The sequence below is a fragment of the Bos grunniens genome, chromosome 5 (assembly GCF_055505025.1).
Source record: "Bos grunniens cultivar Pamir isolate PY7600 chromosome 5, Bosgru_T2T1.0, whole genome shotgun sequence".
Classification (NCBI taxonomy): domain Eukaryota; kingdom Metazoa; phylum Chordata; class Mammalia; order Artiodactyla; family Bovidae; genus Bos; species Bos grunniens.
In genome coordinates, this window is record NC_141169.1 from 7,549,315 (window position 1) to 7,571,078 (window position 21,764).

At 41.8% G+C, this 21,764-nt stretch overlaps 1 protein-coding gene across 1 annotated transcript in view; it reads left to right on the top strand.

The window, feature by feature from the left end:
• Window positions 1–21,764, top strand: part of NAV3 (neuron navigator 3) — a 902,555-nt gene that overhangs the window by 1,361 nt on the left and 879,430 nt on the right. The window lies entirely within an intron of this gene.

A 21,764-nucleotide genomic window follows, 5' to 3' on the forward strand; every position in this document is an offset into this window, starting at 1 on the left:
ATCCACATAAGCCATGGGTGTAAAGAAATCTTTTTTTTTTTTTAAACCCCTAGTTTTCTTCTCGAGGAACTTCCCTCTTAGACTGATAGACTCTTCCCTCTTTGATATTTAATTTTAGGAGAACCGAGAGACAGGTGTGTTTTCTTCTCCCAGTTGATTAGGAACATGCAACTTCTATTACCTTAATTATCTCCTCTTTAAACCTCATTCAGTTTTGCGCTTCTTAGTCCCTACAATGAGTCGATAGAGCATAACTAAGGTTCAGAGGCTTGCTTCCGAAACTCCAGGCTGGGTAAGAAAATCAAGTAGGGGGCCAGGACATTGGGACCTGCCAAAGAATAGAAAAGGCGTAGCAACTCTAGTGTAAAATACATAGCTAGATTCAGACTTCAGTACTGAAGACATGAAAATCCAATAAAATGAGATTTTTGCTTTTGGTTCTTAGCATGTGTATAACCATACTGAGTAGGTATAAGTTAAACTTACTTGAAAACAGAGCCCCTATGTAGTATAGAACCCATTCAACCTTGTTTATGTTGAAGTGATTTTCACCATGGTTTTATTTTTCTTTGAAACTTAAGATGTCTGTATCATGTGAAAACAAAGGGAGAAAAGGATGACTTCAATTTTTACCAGAAATAGGATTTATATGGATTTCCTTTGTTTCTCAAAAGATCTACTTGTTATGCTCTCAAGTTTTCCTGAGGTCAAAATATTTCAGGGGTGAAAACAATATTCAGCAATGATTTTCCTCCACTGTTTCAGCGGTGTTCATAGTTTATACAGAAAAAGGTCTCAGTTTTTAGAGAGCCCCCCTTGCCTCCTTTTCCTTTGTCTGCACATTTGTTTTTAAATTCAACTTTTAATATAGAATAAAGGATCTTGGAGGAGAGAATCAGTCGGGAAGAAGAGAAACTGGTATAATGGAAACTATACCGAAACCAAGAAAAGATAAATATTGCCACGCCACCTCACAGTGTCTTTGTTTTTAGCCAATTAAGAAGCTGCAGCTGTTTTAAATGGATTTTCCTCTGCTTAAATCTGTACCTGATACTTTTCGGATCTGGGGTCGTATTTATGCTGTTCAGATGAATATTTACAAAAGACTTAAATCTCCTTGCCAGTGATATCTGAAAAGCATGTTTTTCCCTACAACATTTTCTTCTAGTGAATGCTGATAGTAGTAATGGTCCTACGTGATTGCTTGCACCTGTCTTCTGATTTTTGGCATTCTTTGGGTATGGTGGGTTGCTCCTGACACATTTACAAGATCCTAGCACGCTGCTTGGAACTTGAATGTGTAATTAATTGTGTGCATAATAAAATGTTCATTTTTGTTGTTGTTCTTTAGTTTAAGAGATGGCTTGCCCTCCTGGACATTTAGTGTTTTGATGTGATTGCGTGTGTGTGTGTGTGTGTGTGTGTGTGTGTGTGTATGTAAAGGATTTAATATAAAGCCTGTTCTGACTAAGCCAGTGTGATCTGAGGTTAAAAGGTATGTTAGTGACAAGACATAAATTACTCTTACTTATAGTACATTGATCCTAAAACAGTTTTCTCCTCCTTGTGATTGTATGTTTATATGGATCACTTAATGAAAGGTTGGGAATGTTATCTGTTTTATAATAGGAAAAATATCCCTCAAGTTTACTTACCTCAAGTCCACATTTTCATCTCAAGGGATTAATAGATATTTTTGATATTTTAATAGACTGTATTGCTGAGCACTACTAATTACCAGGAATGTATTTTGTTAATTCTGACATTGGTATAAGACATCTCTCAAGTTGTCTGGAGGGCTGCAAGTGACTCATCCTTGTAACCCATGGCAACAGGAAATGGTTTTCCTGGGTGGAAGCTGAAGTGTGGACCCATATCCACACTTTGTCATCAATCAGGGACTTGATAGGAAAAGTGTGCTGCCTCCTTGGTTTGGACTGGCGTTAACTTTTTGACTTTAGTCAGAATAGCAGTTCCCCCCTTTGCAATTCCCCTTAGCTCCTCATTCACTTGAATGTTCTAAAATTCTCAGAAAACAAGTGAGTTATACTTTTAAATTTAAAAGTGTTTATAAAGAAGTGCATCTAACTTTGTGCATAGCTAGGATAATTAGGGTGAGAATAGCACCCAATCAAACATGAGAGGCATTGTCAACTTTAAAACGTTGAGAGTCGGGGAGGTGTGTTTGTAAGTAGGAGCCAAGAGGCCAAGGTTATATCCTCCCTTCTCACTGTATCACAGAGTGCTTCTTGGAGTGGCTTCCTTGTTGACAGATGTCACTTAGCTTTGTTTTTCTTCCAGAAGAAAAATGGGCATAGTGATCTTTTTCCTGTTTTTTTGAATTCTCAAATATATGTGAATATGACATAATCATACATACAAATGTACATGTGTAGAAGTGGTGGATGTTAAAACACATACACACATGCTCAGAGGCAGCAGACAAGACTTCTGTCTCAGGAAAGGAAGTGTTTCCTTATACCATTGAGATATGTGTAATGATGCTGAGTATTTCCTTCCATTCAGGAAAAGGCAAATACAGTCCTCTCTGTTCTGTGGGTATGGGTAGTCAGTGCTCAGTGAGTAATCCTATAATTGAATATGCTGAATAATCCCAGCAGGTATCACCCTTTTTAGTTATGTGAATGCAAGTGAGGAATACATTCTTTTTTTTTTTTTTTTAAACCATTTAAGATCTCCTCCTCCCCTCCTCCATTTTGTAACAAAAAAGTAATTTTCTGTTAGGTTAAGTGGACCTCAGGGTATGAAAAAATCCCCTGAGCTTTCTGCTCAGACTTCATTTTTTCCTCCTAAGTCTGACTGTCAACAGTAATATGTGATATGTGCCTCAGGTGGTGGAGTTTCTTCTCTGGCCCAGATGAAGTCTCAGGACAAGTACTTCAGTAACATAGATTCTGAATTCAATGCATCACTCAAGTTGGTTATGTAACTCAATGGTCTTTTTTTTTTCTTTTTAAGCTTGAGGTCTTTATATCTGTTTACTACTGTATTTTTCCAAACATCATAATTTTTAAAATTAGCTTGGTCCCTGTGAGAATTTAAAAGCGGCTTGTTCATTATACCGTGTTTGTACAGGGCTCCTCTTTTTTTAAATCTGTGCAGCATTTTCGTAAGAGCCGTGGCAGTTGGGACCATTGCTGGTTGTGCTTCTATGATTAACGGGGGCCTGGAGATATCAAGGTCTGGAAGCACCACCAGCAACATAGGGCCAGAGTTTTCTAGAGAGAAGACTGGAAGTCAGTGTTTTTGATAAGTGATAGAGAACAGTTCAGATATAGTCAAGAAGATTTGAAAAAAAGTTTCTGTATTTTAAAATCTTTCTTTATAGCTATTTATATGCAGAACTCATATCCAGCTTTCATTATTTTTTCTACTGGAAGCACCTTTGAAATCTCCAGTCTCACTTGGCTTTTGGTAGGTTTGAATGCATAGTGTTGAGGAAGAAATGGTTCCTTTTACATGCTTGTGTTAACAGCTACAAGCAGGACCACAAAATCAAACCATTAGTTTTTTTCCCCAATCAAAAGAAACATTTACGTTATTGAACTCCATCTTAGGCCACCTTATTAAGATGGAATCAGACACCATGGCTGCCTGATTATATTGATGCATTTTAAGGCAGTATTGCACAGCGCTTAAAGATGTGGCTTCTTGAGTAGACTGCGTTGGGATTTGAATCCCAGCTCTGGCGCTTACTATGTAGGTTACTTTTGGTACCTTTCCTAATCTGAGTTTCCTTCTCTGTAAAACAATTGTTGAAGGATTTTTGTAAAGACTAACTGGAAGAGGTTGTTGCTGATAATATTGAGGACTGCTTCTGACATGTAGCACACATTCATTATTATTGTTCCATTTTGACAGCAACAGCATTACCAGAAGTCCAGTTCTTTTTCTGTTGAGTTTTTTCCGTCTGAGTCTGAATGTGCTTTATAATATTTGTCCACATAAGAGCTGTGCCCTTTTCTTGCTCCCCCTATCCCATGCCAACTTCCCACCTTAGCTTTTCCTGACAATTTCAAGGTGAAAATAATGACCAGGTGCCTGGGTGATAAGAATACATTTATTTGGAAGGGTTTAATTCTCCTTATTTCCAGAAAAGCTTATTTTATATTCAGTATCAACATTATCCATAGAATTATTTTTAAAATTCACAAATTGAAACTCGAAATCAGGATTAGCTCCAGTAGTACTATATTATATCAGCTTAGAAAATGACAAACGTAAAACTTACATTATGCTTCAGTGTTTCAGTGCTGTTTGCTCACAAGCCACACCTGCCTCTTATTACCCTAATCATAAAGCGACAGACTTTTGCTAAAGAAGGTTGCCGAATAATTTTTTTGTATGAAGTTGCTTGAAGTCTCATTGATGAGAAAACGTTGTTTAGAGGTTCGTTTCATCCTTCTTTTTTTCCTTTGTGAGCTCCAGTATAAACAGTTGCATTGAATAGGTCAATTTCTTTACATATTGAGAGGTTGTTCTCATCTGCAAAGTGAATGTATTGGGTTAGTATACCTCTTTTTTTCCAAAACTTTCCATAATGAAAAAAAATTAAAAACCAAAGTAGAAAAGACAAGTACAGTGGGTTTCCAAGGACCCATCGTTCCGCTGCAACAAATTAGGTAACAACCTCTTAAGATCCTTTCTAGTTCTGTGATTCTCTGACCATGGAAATTCTGATTCCCTCTGGTTTTGAGAATCCAGAATATCTGCTTTTAAATAATATTGACACTATTGTCAGGAATATTGATACTAAAGTGATAGCGTTATAACACTGAGAATTTAATGGCAGGTGAACAAAATGATACATGAGCAATGTGTTGGGATTAGTTTGGTTCAATAGACATTTACTAAATGTCTCCCTCAAAGAAGTTAGGGCTTCCCACATGGCATGGTGGTAAGAAATCCACCTGCCAATGCAGGAGATGTGGTTTGATCCCTGGGTTGGGAAGATCCCCAGGAGGAGAAAATGGCACCCCACTCCAGTATTCCAGCCTGGAAAATCCCATGGACAGAGGAGTCTGGCAGGCTACAATCCATGGGGTCGCAAAGAGTCATACATTACTGAGCATGCACTCAAAGATGTTATCCAGTAGGATCCCATATTACCATATTTGAGATGAAATTCCCTGGTGGTCCAGGGGGTAATTCTCTGCTTTCACTGCCAAGGGCCCATGTTCAGTCTCCCTTCGGGAAACCTAACATCCTACAAGACATGCAGTGTGGCGAAGGAAAATTAAAAAAAAAAAAAATGGGCTATGATAAACTGTTCTAAAACTCTACTGAGCATTGTCTTTCATTTGGAAGCTTATTTTAAGATAGTAAAAGCCAGCTTCCAAGATGGTCCCCAGTGATTCTTGCCTTTTGCTCTTGTTACTTTCCCACATTTACAGGGTGTTTCTCTGTGACCAGTGAAATATGGCGGATGTGATGGTGTGTGACTTGTGTGGCTAAGTTGTAAAAGACATTGCCCCTTGTGCCTTGCTCTCTTGGATGACTCGTTCTGGGAGACGCTGGCTGCCCTGTTGTGAGGATACTCAAGCTGGCCATAGAGATTGGGAGGCCTTCTGCTGACCCCCAGCACTGGGTTACCAACCACTTGGAGCATCAGCCTTGGAAGAGGGTGTTTTTAAGCCCTGGTAAAAATCTTCAGATGACTGCCGTCCTTGGTAACATACTGATTGTATCCTTTTGAGAGACCACAAGCCAGAACCACCTAGCTAGGCCACTTCTGAATTCATAACCCATAGGAACTGCATGAGTTATTAAATGTTTGAAACTGCCAAATTTTGGAGTAATTTGTTATGCAGCAACACTATAAAAACCTTAAACTGCCTCAAGATTGTTAGCGTATAAATAGTTATGATTGTTCTATAGGTAGAAGCGTCAGTTAGTAGAATTCTAGCTGTGAGACTGCTGTTTAAATCTGCATTTAGCACAGTGAATTTCTGGCATCCTAGCTTCCTTTTAAACTTTTAACTCCTCAGAATGAATCTTCTGTGGACATTATCCATAATTAAATGAGGGCAGAAGGCATGGTGTCTCTTCTTTCATTAATTGCTCACCTTGAACCTAATCTCAGCATTTCCATTTGGCAATGGATCTGTTTAAGAGGGTGGGGCTGGAGGTTGAGGGCTGGGACGTGCTTTAGCTGATGCTCAGGTAAACTTTGAGCAAGTATTGTAGTTTACTTTGAGTGTGTGTGCGCTCAATTGTGTCTGCTCTTTGTGACACCATGGACTATGGCCTGCCAGGCTCCTCTGTCCGTGGGATTTTCCTGGCAAGAATACTGGAGTGGGTTGCCTTTCCTTCTCCACGGGATCTTTCCAGCCTGGGGATTGAACCCATGTTTCCTGCTCTGGCAGGCAGATTCTGTACCACCGAGCCACCTGAGATCCCCCAGTTTACTTTCGGGCTATCCCCCAGAGAGTTCCCCTGACTCTCAGACACACAGGAAGACATTTAAAATTTTGGCTTTCATTGCCATAGACGTTTTCTTCTGTTACCTTCTGAACCAGGCAAGATTAAAGTGCCTCAAATAAAATATGCCCCAGTGAGGCCCTGGTGGTGTTACCTAACATAGCCATTCTTCATGAATTTGTCTGCACTTCTGGTCTTTTGTGAATATTGTTAGACTCAGACAGTAAAGCGTCTGTCTGCTGTGTGGGATACACAGGTTTGATCCCTGGATCAGGAAGATCCTCTGTAGAAGGAAATGGAACCCACTCCAGTACTCTTGGCTGGAAAATTCCGTGAATGGAGGAGCCTGGTGGGCTACAGTCCATGGGGTTGCAAAGAGTCAGATATGACTGAGCAACTTCACTTCACTCCTTAAGCATAGTTCTGGGTTGTACACATCAAACTTTTTTCTCATAAGTTTAAGGGAATCTAATAGGAATAAAAGATTCTGTATAACTATGACATTTTGGTACATACAAAATGACATGATTTGGAAAACCAAAAAAAGACCATAACGTCACTTTTTACTTCATGGATCTGTTTAATGCTATCTACATAAATTATCATCCCATAAACATTTAAAGGGTGACTGAATCGGAGACCTGGGTTCAATCCTTGGGTCGGGAAGATCCCCTGGAGAATGAATGGCTGCCCACTTCAGTATTCTCGCCTGGAGAATTCCATGGACAGAAGAGCCTGGTGGGCTACAGTCCGTGGGGTCACAAAGAGTCGGACACGACTGAGTGACTCACACACATACAAGTGGATATTAGGCACTTGGAGAACACTAAGAAGTAAGATTTTTGAGCCTTTATATTGGCGTGAATATTATTTTCGTAAATGAGCCATTAGTCTCATTCTTTGGAGCTTAAGGTTTTAGTACATTTGCTTTTTAATTTGTCAGGTAGGTAGGGTTACTAATAGGATTCTTTTGCCTCTGAGAATGTTTTCAGATCCAAGTTTATCTCAGTATAAAACAGTGATGGTGTTCACTGACCTGTACCAATATCATGCTCTCTGGGAATTGAAATTGATTTTTTTTGGTCCTTGGTATGTGCGTTTGCTATTTGAACAAGCATCACCTGAGATGGCTTAGGAAAACCAGTAAGTAGATGTTCAGAAATTAGTTTTCAAGACATCACAAATTAGTTGCATCACAAGCCTCAGGAGAAAAATAATGAAGTCACTAGCTCTTCTTGATATTTTTATGTTTGAGCACAGTGTGTGATAAGAACTGCCTTTAGAGCTGAGGATAAGCAACATGTCTGGTTTTTCTGTTCTTTGAAGATGTAGAAATTAAACTACTATTCATTTCCGGTGAAAAGGCTATATGGCAGATGTGTATAGAGTCTGGGAGTGTTTTCATAAATGTCTTCTGCTAAGCAGGTTTTTGTTGGATAATGTGACTCATGTGCTTGTTTTATGTTCTTTGCACACTTGATGTGGCTTTAATTTACTCTATAAAGTAAGCATGATTTTTAAGAGAAAGTTTTAGGTATATATTAATTACTTTCTGTACTGTGATGAGGATAACAGGGGTACAGAAATGAATAAGACAAGGTCCTTGCCCTAGAGGAAATTGGGATGTGCTTAATTAATTTAAAATTTTTTTCAGAGTATTTAGCTGCTTATTTATGGTGGACTTTACAAGTTAGGGTTAGGCTGCACTCAACACAAATCCAGTTAAATTATGTTACCATAATTGAGAGTTATCCTGAGTTCTACACTGTTAATGAATGCTAATACTCTTTTGAAGGTCTCCTATGTATGGCCTCAATAACCACAAAGGCTTTTCTGCCTACAGCAGATAAACTCTCAATAATGTCACAGGAAGTTGCATTAGAAATTCTGCCATTACCTATTTTTTAACTGACTAGCTAGTTGTGTCTGTTCAGTGTATTCCCTATAGGGCAAATGTCTGTATCATACTTGGGAGATTTTATATATATATATATGTGCCAGAATTGAAATGCATCTTATGAATGTTTAAGTAAATTTTCTGATATTTGTGCTTGCTACTTGCATGCTTTAAGAATTGAGGTGGGGATTAGGTAGTATGTTAGAATCCCAGACATACCTGAATCTGTTCTGTCAATTACCTTTGTCCCTGTTCAGGGCCCCTAGGGAAGATAAATGCAGGTAATAGCAGCCAAATGGTAATCAGAATACCACTTTATTAATTGCTTGAGCTGGGGCCAATTACCCTTGATGCAGGTCTCTTTGGAAAGAAGTGGTTTGGAGCATGTACTCTTGGCTTGAGTCCAAATATATATGTATTTAGTCTTGATATGCTCTGATCTAGCCATAGTTTGGGAAGGAAGTCAGGAAGAGAAAGAAATGATCATGTCCCAAGAGGGGTCCTAATTTCAACTTAAAAACCACGTAAAACTAGAAAGTAGAGAGAGAGAGGGACTAGATCTTGGTTTTGTTGTCTTTAAAGTGTGGTGACCCTGCTCCCTCATAATTAAACTCCAGTCATTGTTTTTGTGTCTGACCTACTAGAAGAGCAATTCCTTCTTTGACAGGGGTGGACAGAGGAGTTCCTGATGAGGAGGGAAAGATCCATCTGGATAGATTCATCATAGTATGGGTCCCAGTCACTTATCTGAAAGCCTAGGGGCAAGAAATGTTTCAGAATTTGCACTTTCTCATGTTTTAGAAAGGAGTGTATGTGTGTGTGTATGTATATGTGTATATATCATGTAACAAACCCAGTGTGACCTGTGACAGCTTCTCTAGATGTAACATATGACTATTTCTGTAAGAAAATCCTTGAATATTCAGAATAAGTGAGCATAGTGGACAGAATAATGCCCCCTTCCTAAAATGTCCATGTTCTAATCCCCAGAACCCGTGAATACATCACCTTTCATGGCCAAAGAGGACTTGAAATTTGTGATTAAGGTTTAAGGACTGTGAGATAAGGCCATGATGCTGGATGGGCCCCGTGTAATCACAGGGGTCCTTGAAAGCAGGGGACCTTGCCCAGCTGTGGTGGGAGGACGAGCTGTGGTGATGGAGACAGAAGATGCTACCTGGCTGCCTTCGGAAATGGAGGAAGGGGGCTGAGGTGAAGAAATGCAGGTGGCCTCTGGAAGTCAGCAAACACAAGGAAACACTGTCACCTCGAGCCTCCAGACAGGAATGCCGTCCTGCTGACACTCTGGTTTTGGCTCAGTGAGCCCACTGTTGCACCTCTGCACTCCAGAACTGTAAGACAGTAAATTTTTTAAGCTACTACTTCAGTGGTAACTTATTACAGCAGCGGTACAAAACTAATACGGGCTTCCCTGGTGCCTGCATTGCAGGAGACCCAGGTTTGATCCCTGGGTTGGGGAGATCCCCTGGAAAAGGGTATGGCTACCTGCTCCAGTACTCTTGCCTGGAGAATTCCATGGATAGAGGAGCCTGGAGGGCCACAGTCCATGGGGTTGCAGAGTTGGACGCAGCTGAGCGGCACTAACACGGATGCAGTGAGATAATGACTACAGCCTTATTTTACTTCAGGTCTAGTTATGTGAAACCTTTGGATTTGCAGAGCTTTTTAGATTATGAATTGCACTTAGGAATTGTGAGCCTGTAAAAGAAATGGAAAGTCTTGATGTTTTAACTGGATGACTTTACGGTGTTTGAATTAATCATGGGGTGAAGAGTTCTTAGGAGGAAAGCCTTTTAGTTGTTACCATCTGAATACTTGAGCCTCTGGTGGTTTCTTTGTATGCGTGTCCATTGCCTGTACGGACCTTACACTGGGTGATGATGGCTCTGGCCAGCTCACCCCGTGGACCTCGGTTCACCTAGATTTAGATTACAGTAATATATATGGAGGGACTCAAACTCTGAAGTACTGTGTAAATGTTCGTGGTCCTTGATGATGATATTCATTATTGGGCAGCTGCCTCCTGTCCCTCCTTCCTTGTAGAGGGGTTGGAGGGGAAGACATACCGCAGGATGATTTTGTGAGTGTGGCTGTGGGATTGCTTCTTCCTTCTGCCTCTGAGAAATCCGTCCCCTACATTACAAGTCTCTAGTGTTGGTGTGGCTCCAAGGGACATGGCATCTGGGATGAACGTCTCAGCACAGAAAGGCTGCGTACCATGGGCTCATCCACGGACCCCCATTCTCAACCATTTAATTAAGTGAGTAAGAAATGTCCATCTTCTGCTCCTTCTCATAGCAGAATCCAGGGCAAAGTCTATGTATTTTGAAATTTTCCCAGAAAATAACCTGCAAAGTATAAAGCATACTTTAGAATACAAGGCAGCAATTCGCGCTCAGGAGGCAATATTTGTTTTATTTTGTTGTGAGGCTGTGTCCTTGTAGTAGATGCCATGATTCTGGAATGACTGTAGTTGTCTGATACACGTTTGAAGGTTATACCTTCAGTGAAATGTTTCAGCATGATGATGCTAGCTCTGATTCAAATTAAAATGCTAACATCTAGCTTGCACCTTACGCTGTCCTTGGTCTATAAGTGAAACTTCAGGAACATCATTTCCCTGTTGATTCCTTTGCTCATGTGCTGGGAGAGTGAGTGTTGCTTTGCCTGGTGCCGGGTGGTGTGGGTGTGTGGTTGTGTTACTGTTTTTCTTTTTTCTTCCAGAAAATTGGTAGATTTTAAGCTGTGGTTTATGACCAAATACATGACTTTAAACATTTTTTCTCACTGAAGACTATATCTCCTCTTTGTCCCCACAAGCACATCACCCTTACCCATAACACAACCCTTTTCTTCCCCAACATCTTCAGTAGGAGACATCTGAAATCTCTTCTAAGCTTCTGATGGAAGTTATTGTGAATCAAATACAACCTTACAACGTACCCTAGACGAGAGACTGTGTTGAGACTTCATGTGTGTGTCATCAAGAACAAGATGGCTTTGTGTGCCCAAATGAAGATCTAGACTGTTGGGAATTCCGGAGAGAAATTTTATTTGAAATCTGTCTTAAAATTTAGCAGTGATGTATAATCATAAATTGGTTTTCATGCTTATAGACTCTACTGAATTTACTATGAAGTAGTTTCAGAACCTAGGGAATGTGTTATTCTTCACACCACAATGTATTAGACTTTGGGCTGTGTTCTGGGTTGTAAGTGGCCTGAAAAAGGATCTAGACTTTGCCCTTAAGGAGCTTATGCTCAGCAGGTAAGGTAAGCCTTGTACAAAGGAAGAAGTAGGTGGCTAGTTCTCTGGACGATTAACATGTGTCCGTGCAGAAGAGCAGATGAAGGAGGGAGGGAGGCTTCCTCCAGATGGGAGAATACAGTGTGCTTGATGGAGGAAGTGTCATTTGAACCATGAAGGTTAGGAAACCATTCATGCAAAATTTAATCTGTACCATTGCATACGGGCCTCCAGGACCTAGCTCTGCCTCTCTCGCCTCTGGCCACCTTCACCTTCCACTCCAGCCACTCATAGCGTCCTACAAGCATCGTGCCCTTCACACTTGGGACCTACGCTAACAGGTCTAGTTGCTGTACAATGAGAGTTCCATGTTGAGTGTGTATATATATATATTTTTTTAAAACTCCTCTTAAGACATAGACGTGACTTTCTGTAAATAACATCTTCCTGGTTCTTCAGTCTTGCCATCCACAAGGTCCTGGAATTCCTGAGCTTATATGTAGGTGATGTTGTTCACCTCCAATAATGCCACTTATGCCATCTTTGGTTATTTTTTGAAACATGTGTACTGCTAAAGGGATGACAGAGAAAATAGTTGTTCTTAAGGATCTCACTGCTGGAGAGACTAACAAACAGTTTTAATGTGAAACTTCCGTAGCCATACTAGACGTGTGACGAGGACGCCTGGGAGAGCAGGAGTGGGGGTGACCGTTCCTCCTGCTGGTGGGGCCTCAGGGATGAATTCCCAGAGAGGAGAGGCTCAAAGTGAGTCATGGAAGATGAGTGGGAACCTGCCAGATGGACACAATGGAGGAGGATGTTTTGGGATGTGACTCTGCAAGTGTGCAAAGCCATAAGGGAACATGAAAAGTTAGAGTACAGTCAGTCCCCACCAGCAAAATATGTGTTGGGGTGGGTGCATCGTGATGAAGCTGGAAGGGCAGGCAGAGAAAGTGTATACATTCTAGATCAAGGAGTTAGTACTTTATTCTGCAAGTATCAGTTGTGGAAGGATGTTAAACAGGGGAGCCTTATGTCTAATTCCCTTCAAAAGCAGATACCAGGATTATAGTATCTTAATAAAAAAATTGTTCAGTGCAGAAGCAATAAAGGCAAGTGAAGTCACTCAGTCGTGTCCGACTCTTTGTGACCCCCTGGTCTGCAGCCTCCCAGGTTCCTCCGTCCGTTGGATTTTCCAGGCAAGAGTACTGGAGTAGGTTGCCATTTCCTTCTCCAGGCGATCTTCCCAACTCAGGGATTGAACCCAGGTCTCCCTCAATGCAGGTGGGCGCTTTGCCCTCTAAGCCACCAGGGAAGCCCTACCATGTGTCAACTAAGAGTTGAGGCTTCACAATATGCTGACACTTCTTATAGGTTGTGTGAGTGTGGGCAAATTATGTAGCTTCTCTGCATCTCAATTTCTTTATCTGCTTAGTGGGCATGATAATATCCCTGTTGCAGAATCCATGTGAGAATTTGGTGACTTATTGTTGCTAAAGAACCCAACTGTTATACTAAGTACATGATAATTAAGTGTACATTTACTATGCATTTTGATTTTATTAAGAATAAAGACTAGATGTCCAGCAGGAACTTGATGTGAAAACTGAAAGGGTCCTTAAAAGTCAGTTGCAGCATATATTGTTCTGTGTGCTAAGTTGCTTCAGTCGTGTCCTACTCTTTGCGACCCTATGGACTGTAGCCCCCCCAGGCTCCTTTGTCCATGGGATTCTCCAGGCAAGAATACTGGAGTGGGTTGCCATTTCCTTCTCCAGGGGATCATCTTTCTGACCCAGGGATTGAACCCACCTCTCTTAAGCCTTTTGCATTGGCAGGCAGGTTCTTTACCATTGCACCACCTAAGAAGGCCATTTCAAGTTTATAATAAAAGCCCAAAGCCATAGGCTGAATGTTACATATGTCTTGAAATCTGACATGGTCATATTTACCTGCTTGAAGAAGGGTCCTTAAGAAAATGAGATGTGAAAAAAAAAAAAAAAAAAAAGAGATGTGGTAGAAAGCAAAAATGAGTCAGTCTGTGGCAAATAGCGTGTGTGGGGCCTTGACTGGGATTAGCCACATTTGGGTGAGGCTTTTGAAATCCCACCCCACAGTCAGCAGCATTGTGTTGGGATATCAGGAAAGATGGCGTCTTCATGTGATGCAATCGACAGAACACAGGGAATGTTGGAGATTGAAAGAGCTGCCCCTGCCGTGACTCAGTTGGTCCAGAGAAATGTGAGCGGAAGCTAGGGCACCAAAATGATGTAAGGGTTTGGCATGGCTTCTGCTGGCCTGGCCGAGCAATTATCAGTGAAATGTGGATAACCACAGAAACGTGTGTTTGAATGGTCACTTGAAAATCTCTCACATATCCTTAGGTATCATAGTTCAGCTGATAGTAACCACTTACACATAATAAATCTTTCTCAGAACAGAATGAGACACAGATTAATGCTTCAGCTGGTGAATGTACTGGTGTATGTAGTATTGCTGCTGCTGCTGCTGCTAAGTCGCTTCAGTTGTGTCTGACTCTGTGTGACCCCATAGACGGCAGCCCACCAGGCTCCCCTGTCCCTGGGATTCTCCAGGCAAGAACACTGGAGTGGGTTGCCATTTCCTTCTCCAGTGCATGAAAGTGAAAAGTGAAAGTGAAGTTGCTCAGTCGTGTCTGACTCTTAGCGACCCCATGGACTGCAGCCCACAAGGCCCCTCTGTCCATGGGATTTTCCAGGCAAGAGTACTGGAGTGGGGTGCCATTGCCTTCTCCGGTATGTAGTATTAGCACAACGCATTTCACAGACACAAGCATTCTAACACTTGAACTCCTGTATACCAACACATATTACATATATCATTGGTCTTTCTGTTAGTGAACAAAATCAAATGTTTTTATGAGATGGAAAGGTGGACTGAGACTTCCTAGCATTTTATTAATTGATGATTACATTTTTCTTTGCTGTTTTGAAAAGTGTTTTTGCTTCCCTTTTACTGTAGCAAGATTTTAAGGTAATAACCATGATAATTTTTTTTAATGTGGGGTGTGACTTATTTTTTTAACTGGAAGGTGATTGTGTTATAATGTGTTTCTGCTGTACATCCAAGTGAATCAGCTACATGTATACATATATTGCTTCCCTCCCTCTCCTCCCTCTTCTCCCATCCCACCTCTTGAAGTCATCACAGAGCACTGGGCTGAGCTCTGTCTGTTTTACGCATGGTAGTGTATATACTGGAGAAGGCAATGGCACCCCACTCCAGTCCTCTTGCCTGGACAACCCCATGGACGGAGGAGTCTGGTGGGCTGCAGTCCATGGGATCTCGAAGAGTTGGACACGACTGAGTGAATTCACTTTCACTTTTCACTTTCATGCATTAGAGAACGAAATGGCAATCCACTCCAGTGTTCTTGTCTGGAGAATCCCAGGGACAGGGGAGCCTGGTGGGCTGCCGTCTATGGGGTCGCACAGAGTCGGACACGACTGAAGCGACTTAGCAGCAGCAGCAGCAGCAGCAGTGTATATATGTCCGTGCTACTCTCAGTGTGCCTCACCTTCTCCCACTCATACAAGTTTATTCCCTATGTCTGTGTCTCTATTCCTCTCCTGAAAACAGGCTCCTCAGTACCGTTTTTCTAGGATCCATATATATGTATTAATATATGATATTTGTTTTTTCTGGGAGTATTTTTATTTCACTGACTTTCCAGGGAAAATTGAGGTGTCCCTAGTTCATCAGGTTAAACAGCAGGACTTTTAAATATTTGTAACTTCTCATAAAATCTGTCACAGGTAAAACAAAGATGAAGTCAGGCCTTGGTCCTTCTTGCTGAGCAGTTATTATAGATTGAATGATGAATAATTGTTACTCTGCCAGTCACGTGAATCATGAGTTCCAATGGAAGGCACAGTCTGGAGAAGTCTTTAATGACGAGTTGGTGCCGCTAATGAAGGAAGTGGTTGGTAAATTACAGCTCCAAGCCCTTGAAAATTAACCTCTAGCACATGTTATTAGTTTCATTTTTTGCTTAGAGTTTAATTTTTTGGGTAAAGCAGTTTATTGTCCTCTAAAAGATAGTTAGAAAAATGGCTTCTTTTGTGGTGCTTACAGTGCCCCCAAACAATCTCCCCGTGTCTATATTGTGGCTGCTTTTCTCATTTGCATTCTGAACCCACTATTAGGGCTCTTGTTAGGAACCTGTATGGATTTATTTGTAGAGGAGGACACATTGAATTGGACCTCAGGATTAAATGAATTCCATGAATTAGAAGGATGACCTTGTAGACAGGAAAAGACTTCATTATATGTCTTCCCTGCTTTCTGTGTAATAGATTTTGTTGTATGCTTCATATTCAGTCTTTGTGTGTGTGTGTGTTTTATGTTGAAAGAATAGATCGAAATTCAGCACCCTGACAGTAGACAATAAATTGACTGAGTTCTAATTGTGAAGACTGTAGCACTGCATTTTATTTTTCCTCCTGTCATGCTCAGCAAATAAATAATCCCATTTACATTTAAGCCTCCAAACATGCCTGTGTCTTTGGGCATCATGGGAATACCATGTAGGCAAGTGGGGTTATGGTTAGAATCCTAGTTATATGGATTCTTATTTCTTGTGTGTGTCACCAAGTAGCGTAGAGTCTGCTTTTACACAGGTATTAAAGCTTAGCTGGGGCGAGGGAGGAGAAAATAGAGGGGGAGGAAAGCACTGGACTGCCAGGGCCTGTTTCTAGTGGAAACACAGTTCATAGCCAGCTGCTGCAGGGGGAGGCTTTGGAAGCTGCAAAAGGATCAAACCAAATGGTAAAGTTTTAACAATTTACCGCTAATTGATTGACTTTATGTAGAAGGAGATGCAGCTCCATGCTCTTACAGCCTACTGTCTTTTATTTATTTGTTTTTTTGCTCAGTTTATGTGACTTCTAAACCAGATTCATTCGCTGTCTCTTCAGAGTCGTTTTATTCTGTACAAGGCCTGATTGATTTGACCAAGGGCTGAGTCTCCATGATAGCTAACTGTGATGATGGGGGATAAATTAAAATTGCCTATGGCCAGGATCAGACCATCTCCAAGAGGTAATAGAAGAGTCCCTGAGGCCTGGCGCCAGAGTGCTCAAATTCTGTTTTCTACTTTGGTTAAAAACTAGTTTAAAATGGTATCATTTAAAGTACATGGAATACAGTAAGTCATTTCCTCTCTACAAATTGTTTATGGAAATCTCTAGGAAGTCCTTTTGCTTTATTCTGAAGTACTTTAGCATATGATGGTTTTAAATTTGGAAGGCATGTGGTACATATATTTGCTTCAATGTACAGGTAGCTAAACTGGGATTTGGAATAAAGTGCAGTGGTTTATTCAAATCCAGAACAATGCTTGGTGGTAGAGCAGAATTAGAACCCAGCTCAGCTAGTGTAGACTTTTGAATTGGCATCTGTAATTAATCAGGAAAGGCATGTTGTTGCTAAGGCAATGGATAGGGATGCTCTTTCTCATTACTTCTGGGGCATTCTCAACCATAATAGGGCTTTAATTATATCTGCAACATTGGGGGAAGCATGCATATTTTAAAATTAGTAATAAAAATTGAAGGAAAAAAAGCTTGATCTGCTTATTAGGGAGGCATGGATGGAACAAATACATGCTTTTGCAAAACAGTTCTGCTTCTGTTTGGGGTCAGTGTGTCTCATCTTTTGACATAGGCTTCTGCAGAGTCTATAGTGATGATAAATTATAGTTCTATGATGTAGTCTCCTCCTGCTGTACATCACAATGAATCAGGTATGGTAATTTTTGTTTCCATTCTCACCGTAAATGATCATTGTGGATAATTTACTCACTTTTTTTTCTTAGGAGTGTCTGATTTAAAGTATCATCATGGTTTTCTTTTTTTTTTTTCATTCTCGAAAGGGACTAATAAAACCCGCCTCTGAAATGAGTAAGTATATTATCATTGGTGTTGAAATTGTTCAAATAGAAATGCTTATCCCATCCTTGAGTAAAGATATATTATGTTCAACACAAACACTGTTAATAGAAGCGTTTGAATGTGTCCTTCAATCAGCTCAAGATCACTTTGTGTAGCTAGGGTTCAATCAAACACCACTTTTAATCACCTAATTACATAAAAGCCGATCAGGTTTTCCTGCCAAACAAATGACTGGGGAGGACTAATTCTGTAAGTGTACAGCCCTGAAGAGTTTCCCCCTTGACTCGATGGACGTGAGTCTGAGTGAACTCCGGGAGTTGGTGATGGACAGGGAGGCCTGGCGTGCTGCGATTCGTGGAGTCGCAGAGAGTCGGACACGACTGAGCGACTGATCTGATCTGATCTCATCTCACAAGTAGTCCTTTGAGGAAACCATGCAGACAAGGTGAAAGTTGTATACATTTCAGATTTTGAAATGGTTGCTTGTTACTTGGGGAGGAATTTGGGCATGTTTGATTGTATTTAGAAAAGAGAATTCTTTTGGCCTTCCTTCCTCGTGCCTGCTACTGAGTCCCCGAATCTCCACGTTTCCTTTTGTGCAGTAACCTTTTCTCCCCAAGTCTTCAGGGTCCTGAGGCACTGAAGCCCCAGAGCACATGCTGTCTGTGTGGTGACACCATCCGTTTGTCATGGCGACACCATCCGTTTGTCATGGCGATGGTTTCCTGGTCCTCAGAAAAGACCCTGCAGCCTTTCTGTGGTCTTTTACAGCCGGGTAGTTGTATATGTCTTTCGATATTGCTGCTGCTGCTGCTAAGTCACTTCAGTTGTGTCCGACTCTGTGTGACCCCATAGACGGCAGCCCACCAGGCTCCCCCGTCCCTGGGATTCTCCAGGCAAGAACACTGGAGTGGGTTGCCATTTCCTTTTCCAATGCATGAAAGTGAAAAGTGAAAGTAAAGTCACTCAGTTGTGTCCGACCCTTAGTGACCCCATGGACTGCAGCCTACCAGGCTCCTCCATCCATGGGAGTTTCCAGGCAAGAGTACTGGAGTGGGGTGCCACTAGAAGCCCCCAACTCACATCATTTTGCACAGTTAGTAGGATAAAGGGCACCTCGCCGGTGCCCAGGGAGGCTAGAGATTTGCACAAGCAGATGAGTCCTGCAGTGGAGACAAGCGTGCAGGTTTGCTTGCGTCCAGATCTTTGCATTTAAACTAGGACATTGAGAGGTGATACAGTTGCCAAGGTGGAATAATCTATTCATCCTTCTACTTACAGTGCAGTCTCAATTACAGTGGGAAGCCGTATCTCACATACAATAAATACCTTTTGAGGCTGCGAGAGTCGAGAGAGCGGCGCTGTTCCCGACCTGGGACTGTTGGAAGCTGTGCTTCAGCTCTTCTTGTTGCTGTTCCAGTGCTCTGTTCCCTGCTTCTACTATGTGGTGTTTCCTCTGTCACCAATAAAGCTTTATATGAGCATCAGTCAAGTAGTGGGGGTTGACAAGATTTTCTCACGTAAACAGCTTAGCACCTTGCTTGGGAACGGGGGCATACAGCACTGGGAGTGCATGTACCGTAAGGGGCTTGTCATAACCCCTGCTCTTTTCTCTCTGCGTTTGTGTTTCCCTCTGGGTGTGGAGGCAGCATGGCTGTGCTGAGGTATGTCTCTGGGTCAGCATTTGTAGGGCAGTGCATCATCTCGAGTGAGTGTCAGCAGTCTCTCTCCCCTAGCTAGCGAAAGTTCCTGTTTGGATGTTAATGGCCCGATTGGGACGTGGTCCTAAAGGTTGAGGGAAGAGGCAATACCTTTTTTTTCAGGGAGGCACAACATAAGGAAGACCATAAACAGATGCGGTCACATCCTGAAAAGCAATGATAGTGACCACCATGGCGGGTCAGGGGTGGCAGCTGTAATAGTTACCATGAGGCACTTACAGTAATGTTGATCAGCTTGAAGACGGAAGATAGTGAATACATGCTCTGAGGTTCATGGGGCTGGTCTATGGAAACGAGAGAATCACTTGAAATCTCACATTTCATATGAAAAATGAATGCAGATTTTTCATTCAGCTTCCTAATTTTTATGTTATTTGCATTATTAAAAAATGAGTGAAATAGAAAATCTGGAAATAAGGACCCTGTCTATAGCGGGAATTCCCTCTAGTACACATCTCTGGGTCATTCCCAGATGGTTTTTATACCTCAATTTAAGTCTGGGCCACTGAAAAAAAATCCAGAAGTCTAACATAACTTTTCAGAAGGACAATACAAACAGACTCTATGGTGTTTGATTAATATCTAAGCAAAGAAGCAATGTAGAATAAAATAAGGAAAACGTTCCAGTGATCATTTATATTTTTTCTACGGGTGCTATTAGGTTATAATGGAATTCCTTCCCCTGTCAGTGAAACACACACAAAAAGCAAATAAAAACCATTCTTTCTGATAAGAGGCTAAGTCTGAGTAGCAGGAATAATCCTAAGAGCCATGATCTGGTACTGGCTGAGGCTAGGCAATAGTCAGTCAGTCATGTCCAACTCTTTGTGACCCTTTGGACTGTAGCCCACCAGGCTCCTCTGTCCATGGGATTTTCCAGGCAAGAATACTGGAGTGAGTTGCCATTTACTTCTCTAGAGGATCTTCCTGACCCAGGGATCAAACCTGAGTCTCCTGTGTCTCCTGCATTGTAGAGGGAGTCTTTACCTGCTGAGCCAATGGATACTGGCTGAACCCCACAGGAATGTGGGACCTTAGGCAGATCTGTAACTTAACTGCGCTTGGGTGACTACATAATTTATTGTCACATTATGGAGCTGCTGTTCAAAATTACAGCAGGTCATCAGGCATCAACCCAACTGTCCTGGGCTGACTTGTTATCCTCTCCAGTTCTCCATGTTTGTTGGTAAAATTAGATGGTTGCATTAAATTAGATGTTATTAAACCTCTTTTCTTTTTTCCATCAAGAGTACCAAAATATAAAAGGAAAGTTCAGTTTGCAGATAAACTGGGTCTGAGTTCCAGTTCCCCACCCTCCATTCCACACACACACCCCAGCCAAAGATCCTAGGAGATCCCTGGAGCACAGTTTGAAAACTCTGACATTCCATGAGTGTATTCCACCCATTGCTTGCCCTGGGCTGGAATCCCATGCCACATCTCTGTATCCGGAAGATCATAGGCAAACACATCCTAGCAGGAGGAGGACACAATCTCATCCAGGATGTTCCTTGGGGGCTTCATCTTTTTATTTGTGCCTTAAAAAAAAAAAAAAAAAAAACTCATATTTTGTCTTTCTATCTGGAGTAGGAGCTTGGGATAATTTCATTTCTTCTAACCTTTTTACTGTTTTCTTGTTTGAAAGACCTGAGCCTGCAGATATAAATGTAAGGGTGAAAATATAGATGAAGCTCTTAAAAACAGAAATTCTGTGTGTCTGGAAAAGTGATCAGGTTGTTTCCTAACTCTCTGTGATCATCAAGAAGAACCTCCTAGCGCTAAGAGCCGCCCCAGGTCACGTATAATGAAAGATGTAAGGCTCTTTTTAGGGCTGTATATAGAGGCACATAGGGCTTCCCAGGTGGCGCAGTGGTAAAGAACCCGCCTGCTAATACAGGAGATACCAGAGACGCAGGTTCCATCCCTGGGTTGGGAAGATCCCCTGGAGTAGGAAATGGCAACCTGCTCCAGTAGTCTTGCCTAGAAGATTCTATGGACAGAGGAGCCTGGCGGGCTGCAGTCCACGGGGTCACAGAGAGTCAGACATGACTGAGTGACTGAGCACATGAAGGCACATACAAAAATAAAGCCCTGATTTGCCCATGAGTTTCACGGATGGAAGAGTCGGTTAATCCTGTCCTTCTGTCCCCACATTGCTCTGCTGTATTCTTCTCCCTTTCCAGTCTCTTCATTGCAGATGTCCCATCCGTCTTCCCACACATGATTTGGTAGTGTTATTCCTAAGGTCGCCCTAATCACTGTGTCTGTCTCCAATACCCAGCGGCAGGAATCCATACCCCTTGCAGAGGAGGTAGAAGAAGTCAACACGCCCCTCCATGTGCCGGCAGACATGCTGCCAAAAGTGATTGCAACCCTCCCTCCACACCGGACGTTAAGTGAAACGGGAGAGGAGCAACCTCCTGATTTTGTGTTTTCCCTCGTTATTGACTGGGGCAGCAGGCTCTTGAATTTTTGTGTGTCAGCCCTTCTCAGTGATCATCTGGAGGTTCC